The following is an 8,262-nucleotide window of genomic DNA, read 5'->3' as shown; positions in this document are numbered from 1 at the left end:
TAATTGCCAGAATTCCGTTTTACTTTTTTATGGACTCGTTGCCTTATGAAGACCTTTTTATTTTTTTCCCAAATTCCGTGCTTTCCGTTTTATTTCTGCTGGTTTCCGCCTTATGAAGACCTTTTTATTTTTTTCCCAAATTCTTACGTGTATAGGGCCCTATGAAATATTTCATTTTTTCTCTCACCATATTTTTTATTGCTACCGAAATTACTGTTTGAGCATGTCTACTTAATTGAATGTATGAAAATACTTAATTTATTCATTTTTTTTTTTTTTTTTAAAGTAGCCTTATTTTTTTTTTTTTTTTTAAAGTAGCCTTATGTAGCTATTACAGTATCATGTGTAGGTGATATGATGACTAGTTTTAAACATCAAATCACAAACGGGTCAAAAAAATGCTCAATGAAAGATGACTACTACGGAGCAGTTCTGAGATATAATGCGCATACAGTAGTGACTATGATGTGACAGTTTAATGAAAAACCAGCATAGACTGCGACAGCATTTATCACAGAGACAAGCAGACATGCAGATTATCTTAATGCGCAGAGTATGTTTACAGATACGAGTCCATATTGAGATTTGAATATAAAGTTAGAATTACCTATATTTTTATATGTATTTACCTGAAACAATTACCCTCTAGTACACATAGTACACGTGAATACGTTTTTTTTTAAGGATACCGCGATATCCATCTGCGTTTTCCTCATCGTATGAAATCCATAAGGCCATACTGTTTGTCACATAATCTATGTTTATTTGTATTTTGCAGACCCCAACCCACATACCCAGCCTGGTCGATATCTCCGTTTTTCATTAGCACGACGATCACTAAACTCCGGATAAGAGGAGAATGTGGAGGCGTGTGCTTTAATGATTAATACACTCGCTGGGGCACTGATAGTTGACAAGTTTTATACTACCTACACACTAGCTCCACCTGAGATGTCGAACGTGCTACCTCACGATTAAAGTGCGCTCCCTTCTACTACCATACCCACTGGGAGTTTAAGTTCAATCATCATTCTCACAGCATAGTTTACCAATCCACAAGCCTCATGATGTAAAAAACTGAAGCATTGACAACTGAACTGCTTCGAGCACCATAAATGGATATAGAAATTACAGCTCATGCCTTGACGGTCTGACTTCTCAACTCTTGTTGGAAAGATTTATAACAGGACAGAATATGTGACTCCGTCCACATCGAAACCACAGTAACGACAATGGTCGACAGCACAACTCCTCGAATGCAAAATGACAGAAGAAATACGTATATTTTTGTTTTTTTTTAAAATTGGATGATTTTTTGTTTTCTTTGTGCAGAATCCTGATTAGTTGAGATCACGACAGAAGCCATCTCCGTGTCTATGAGATAGCGCATATTAGGTATCAAATTTAAAACGCGTAACATTGTACTGAGGTTTGAACATCAGGCTGGTATTTTTTTCTGAAGAAAGAATTACTAGAGTCACAGCAGTAGAGCGGCGCGGTTCATTGTGTGTATTTCCATACAATCGGATAAGCCGGCTTTTGATGTTCTTCTTTGTTATTGCCACACCGCCTTCTAAACTCCAAGGGAAGCGGTGCCTGTCAAAATGTATTTATTAGAGTACACTTCATTCGACAAGACCGGATAGCTTATAAAACAAGCGCTCACTCTACGATTTCTGGAAGATGATCGGAGCGACGTGTAAAGTGGCAAAATAAGACTGAATAATATCCCCTAATCATCACAACTGAGCGAAGATAAAGATGAAAGGAAGAAATGTATGGGGACACTGCGTCACGACAGTTGGACCGTAAGATATCAGAGGCTATATCGATAGTAACATTTGATGGGGATTATTATAAAGACAGAGAAATGGGGGGGGAAAATCCATAACTTTTTGACTGTAAAATGCTGACACGAGGAGAGAAAAGATAAATCTCTGCATGGGAGACAGGCCTGTACCAGAAGCTTTCTCCAGACATTATTTAAACAACATACGGCTGGATTCTTTAGCTGCGGAAAAAGAGTGGCAGGACCTGCGAATTATTGGGACATTTAGAGGCAAACAGATGCAAAATGCAAACTTCGGAGATGGTAACATCCACAAAGAAGACCCCGACAAAGAGAAAGTGTGCCCGAACGACTTATTTCATTGGAGGCAACGAGATCTGCAAGAATAACTTTTCTGGTTTCTTATGGGACTGAGTTTCCAATAAACATTCAAAGTGTTGTCGTTTTGTGTTAAAACATTTTGAAAATGATGCCCAGATTTTTAAAGGAGTTGGTCGTGGCAACGTTATCTACAATGCACAAGTATCAAAAGAGTTTTGACAAAAAGAGGTTTTATAAAAAGAAATAAAAACTCACATATGTTTCAGCCTCTAAAATCTTTTTTTATAAAAGTCAAAAAAGATAAATTTACTGCACAATGCACATTATCCTTTATTATTAATTAGTATGCGAAATCCGATTTTTCACCGTTGCGTCTGTCGTTGTTATGCAAACCATGCAGCTTTACAGGGGGGGTATGGCCTATCTAAATGAGATGTAAATGAGCCTTATTGTCACTCCCTAGCAGTTGAGAACAGGTGGAGAACTGCACAATCTTAGAGGCCATTTTCTCCTTTTAAAACCTTTTTTGAGTGCCTACCTTCAAATGGCCATAACTTCTTCAAAGTATAGATCCAGATTTCCATGTGTTACACATCGTTTGAAAAGCTTGGAGACCTACACTTTTCAGAATATTGAATAAACTCAAAATGCCCCAGAACCGACTTGTGTTCCCTAACTTTCCGTGGGAAAAAAAAAAAAATTGGTCACATTATGAGGCAAGTTCTTCCCAAATTCTACCAGCACATAAATTTTCCCCACATGAGGTGAATCAGACATTAGACTCACTGCTATTAAACACTTTCAAGGGACAGTTTACAAACCCCTTCCCCGTCCAGCATTCGGCCAAAGGTGACCACCATTGGCCACATTACTGCGTGTTACCAGCCTACAGGACAATGCCTCAAAAGGAAAAAAAAACGGTTTCTCTAAAACAGTGTCAACAAATGGAGTGAAGATGCCATCGTCACACTGTAGGACTGCTTTGAATCCCACGACTGGCCAGATGTTTTCAGTGTGTGCAACAGGAGACAAAATACGGGGAATACACAGATTCTGTGGATATGCTACATTAGACACATGCACAGTAAAAAGGAGTTTTTTGGGGGTTGTTGTCCCATCCATTTATGTTAAATCATTTCCAAACCAGAAAACCATGGGTAACGGGGGTGAGATTGCGTGCCAAATTAGGAGCCGAACTGCTTGCCTTCAACTCTGGGGATCTAACTGCTTACCAAGAAGTCCAGGTTGACCTTCAGGAACCATTAATCAGCCAAAAGAGACGTTAGGGACAGAGTGGAGTCAGAATATCATGGCTCTGACCCCCAACGCATGTGGAGCAGTTTTGCGCTATATCAATGATTACAAAGGAAGGAAACTGCAGTGGTGTGGTTCTTTGTCTGCCCCTCTTTACCGGATGAGCTCACTACATTCTATGCTCTTCGCTTTGAGACAAGGCACCACATTCCCTGCTGTGAAAATACTTGCTGACCATGCCACACCTGCCCTTTGGGTTTCTAACCACACTCGAAGTGAGTAAGGCCTTCAAGAGAGTCAACCGGCCGGAAAGACTCCAGTGTCCAGATGGCATAAACACGGGCGTGTCCGTGAGGGCCTGCGCTGTCCAGTTAGCAGATGTCTTCACCAACATCTTCAACCTCTCCTTGAGACTAACAGTGATCCCCCACATGCTTCAAGCAAACCACCATCATCCCTGTTTCCCCCCCCCCCCCCCAAAAAAAAACAACAGGCTCCTCCCTGCCTTGAATGACTACCACCCTGTAGCACTGACATCAGTCATCATGAAGTGCTTTAAAAACGGCTAGTCAAATCCCACATCTGCTCCTTTCTGCCTGACACCTTGGACCCATTACAATTTGCTTACCATCAAAGAATAGATCCACTGATGGACACCATTGCAATGGCCATAAAGTGCACTCTGCCCTGGAACACTTGGAAGGATGAGGAGACACCTAAGTGCGGATGCGTGTTTCGTTTGATTAAAGCTCTGCATTTAACACCACCATCCCTACCAAACTTATAGCCAAACTGAAAGATCTGGGTCTTCAACAGTTCACTTATGTAACTGGGTCGCTTGATTTCCGTGACCACAGCAGAACCTGCCCAGGGTATGGTTAGAATTGGCCATACACATATCCTCCTCTACTTAACACTCAGCACTACGGTGCCCCCACAGGGATGTGTACTCAGTCCTCTCTTGTACTTCCCTGTTCACTTATGACTGCTCTGCTGAGCACAGCTCCAACATCTCACTTCCTCAAATCCTTTTTGCTGACGATACAAACTATCCTAGGACTCATTCACTAATGGCGCTGAGACATCCTACAGAGATGAGGTTAATGCACTCACAGCATGGTGTGGCTGCTCAAACAACCTCTTCTTTAAAACGTCGCAGACCAGCAGAGATGATCGTGGACTACAGGGAAGTCACAGAGGAGAGGGTCATGTTCCCAATTCCACAAGTCAATAGGAGAGATAGTAGATGACAGTTAAGAGCTACAATTTTTCCTTGGCAGTCACATCTCTGACTGATTCTTTCCTGGCGCCTACAACTCAGAGACCATAGTGAGAACAGCCCGTCAGCGTCTCTACTATCCTGCGCGAGAACTAAAGAGGTTTGGCTCATCTTCTATACATCATGTCCAATTGTCCTATACCTGCTGGCAAGCTATAGAGAGCATTCTGACCGTCTGCATCACTTGTTATGGTACGGCATACTGCTTCTTCTTCTGCTGAACCTAGCAAAAGCTCTTCAAGCGAGTGGTGAAACACTGCAGAGCTCCATCAATTGAGGAACACGTATAACTCCCAGCCTTACAGGGACTATCTCTTCCAGACTCTAGCTGCTTGTAAAGGGATTCGCGCATCATCGGAAGACCGGCACTCACCCTGCTCATTACTCCTGTTTGCCACACTGCCATCCAGGCAGACCGTTTTATGATCCATTCCGATCACGGTGCACACCAGAACTGAAGAACATCTTTCTATCTTTCTCAAGCCATCAGACTTGCTTAATAACCAGCTATCCTTCATCTAAAACCGGAATAAACATGCTGGCTCATTATGTTTACTTTGCACTGTACATTTTATACTGCCACGTTCATGTCGCTTCCTTCACACTCCTACAATGACATTTTTGGACATTTGCTCTACTCAGGCGAATCGAATCCGGAATGTTGTGCTGCTCTTAAGTTTATTTATTGCATCTCGCACTGCCAACTATTAAATTCCTTCAGTTGTAGCTCTGACGTACAATTCTACAATGACATTTTTAGACACACCGCTAACTCTATAAAGACCCAAATAATCATATTATACCATCAGGACTACTTAAGAATACTTATAACTCTTAACACTGTCTACCTTTATTGTATCTGTTTACTTAGCCTTTGCCATTACCTTTTTGTTATAATGCTGCTGTCCGTGGTCTTTTCGTTCTTGCCTAGGGCACTGAAGTCACTCAAAAATCTCGACTGGCAGGTGCTCGTACACGTAACACTATGTCTTGTTAGTCTTGTTATTGTTCACTGTAGTGTTCTGAGTCCTAGCACAAGCATTTCAATGCCCTTTTCCCAGTGTTACTAGGCAACTGACAAATTTCAAGACGATACTGCTTCTGTCACATATTCATGCTCATCTATAATGATGTGCCGCTCTGAGAACTGGTTAATGCACTTCTGACTATAACCTGGCTCCCCCCTCTGCATATGCCTGTACAATAAATCTGATGAACTTCTAGACTTCTCTTCCAGTCTTACGAGATTTTCGGTTTCAGTGGGCGGAGCATACATGAATATTCATGAGTTTTTTTTCCGGAACCTTGGATTGTGGCCTTGATTAACTTTAATAGGATGTTGGTAAAATGTTTGTTGGGTGTAGGATGTTTTATAATATTATGTGAGAAAGTAACATTTGTTTTAAAAATATTAATTCAATAGTGATTCACACTCAAAATCAAGGGAAAAGGATAATTATGGAGGTGTGATTAATAAAGTAAAGGTTTTCCTGAATTTTGAGCATGAATCACTACCGCTGGAATCCTTGTTACAAAAAAAAAATGCACCAAAACAAAAGACAACATAGGAGACAAAGACAGTGTGATGTTAATGTCCTTGTAGAATCTGCTGTATAAAAAATATGACATAATAAAAAGCTAAAAAGATAAATTTCTTAATTTTGTTTTGATTCTGCCATTTAATACATGACATCTTACCGATATATATATATATATATACTAAAAGATATATATATATTTTGGGTTTACTATGATATATTTGCTGTTGATTTGTTTCACATCCAAAAAAAATTTTGTGTACATACTTTGTGTTATATTATTTGAGGATAAATAGCAGCCACATTAATTTAATATTTAAAATGACAGTAGTTCTTATATTTTTATATTATATTAAATAGATTTAATATATAACGTAACATATTCTTCTTAAATATATACATGCAATTGTTGTATTTATATATACCATCATAAATCATACCAGTAGACACACATATATTATGTACAAAACTTTATTGTGGATGTGATTAAGGGGATTAATCCCCCAATTTGACATCCCTACTATATATATATTATATATAGAGATATATATATCATATATATATCTATATATATTATATATATATTTATTATATCAAATAATGCTGTTCTTCTGAACTTTTATTCATCAGGAATCCTGTCGCTGTATAATTGTAGTACAAAGCAGTCCTGCAGATTTCCTATACAGCATTAGTAAGATCAGACCCTTCCTGTCATATCAAGCCGCACAACGTCTTTCCAGCTCTTGTTCTCTCCAGAATGGGCTATGTAAATTGTTCCGTGTTTAATAATTGTTAACAAAATGATGAACAAATGTAGTTTAGGCACAGGTTTGTGCAACGCTGTAAATACATTTACCTTTTTCAAAAATATTCCATTAAACCTGCTGAGATACAAGGAGCGTGAACTGAAATTCTCAGTTCCACCTGGTTCCATGTGCATGTCCGGGAAACTCATGAATATTCATGTATGCTCCGCCCACATAAACCGAAAATCTCCACCTACTTAGAAATACCTAGAACCTCACACCTTACAGTCGTGGCCAAAAGTTTTGAGAATTACATAAATATTAGTTTTCAAAAAGTTTGCTGCTAAACTGCTTTTAGATCTTTGTTTCAGTTGTGTCCTGTGATGTCTGAAATATAATTACACGGCACTTCATATGTTTCAAATGCTTTTATCGACAATTAAGACTTTATGCAACGAGCATTATTTGCAGGCCTTCTTTTCAGACTCTGAATTCGACTGGTCATGCGCCAATCAACTTCTGGTCCAAATCCTGACTGAGTAGCAACCCATTCTTTCATAAAACTTCGGTAGTTTTTCATAATTAGTGGGGGTTTTTTTGGCCACCCCGCCTCTTGCGACTTGACACAATTCTTTCAATGGGATTAAGATCTGGGGATTCCCTTCCAGGCCATGGACCCACATTTCAACATTCTGGCCCCGAGCCACTTAGTTATCACTTTGGGCCCTTAATGCACGGGGCTTTCCAGCGTGCTGAAAAGGCAGTGTTCTTCCTAGCAAACTGATTGTTGGATTGTTGAGAAGAAGTTTGCTGTTGGAGGGTGTTTTGTAACATTCTTTATTCATGGCTGTGGTTTTTGGGCAGAATTGTGGAGTGCGGGCCCACTCCCTTGGATGAGAGCAACCCCACACAAATGAATGGTTGTCAGGATGCTTTACTGTTGGCCTGACACAGGACTGATGAGCGCTCACCTTTTCTTCTTCTCCGACAAGCCTTTTTCCAGATGCCCCCAAAACAATCGGAAAGGGTCTTCATCTGAGAAGATGACTTTGCCCCCAGTCCTCAGCAAGTCCATTCACTATACTTCGCAGAAGATCAATCTGTCCCTGATGTTTTTTTGGGGGGAAATGGCTTTCTTTGCTGCCCTTCTGACACCAGGCCATCTTCCAAAAGTCTCCGCCTCACTGAGTCAGGCAGATGCGGCTCACCCTGCCCTGCTGCCATTCCTGAGCAGCTCTGCCTTGGTGCAATACCGATCCCGCAGCTGAATCCTTTTGGAAAAAAAGGGCCGTGAGGGGGGCCGACCTCGCCCTGCCTACCTGTCCCCGGTTCTAC

The sequence above is a fragment of the Cyprinus carpio genome, chromosome B8, assembly GCF_018340385.1.
Source record: "Cyprinus carpio isolate SPL01 chromosome B8, ASM1834038v1, whole genome shotgun sequence".
Lineage (NCBI taxonomy): Eukaryota > Metazoa > Chordata > Actinopteri > Cypriniformes > Cyprinidae > Cyprinus > Cyprinus carpio.
The sequence above is the reverse complement of the archived record's forward strand: the minus strand, read 5'-3'. Positions refer to the sequence as shown.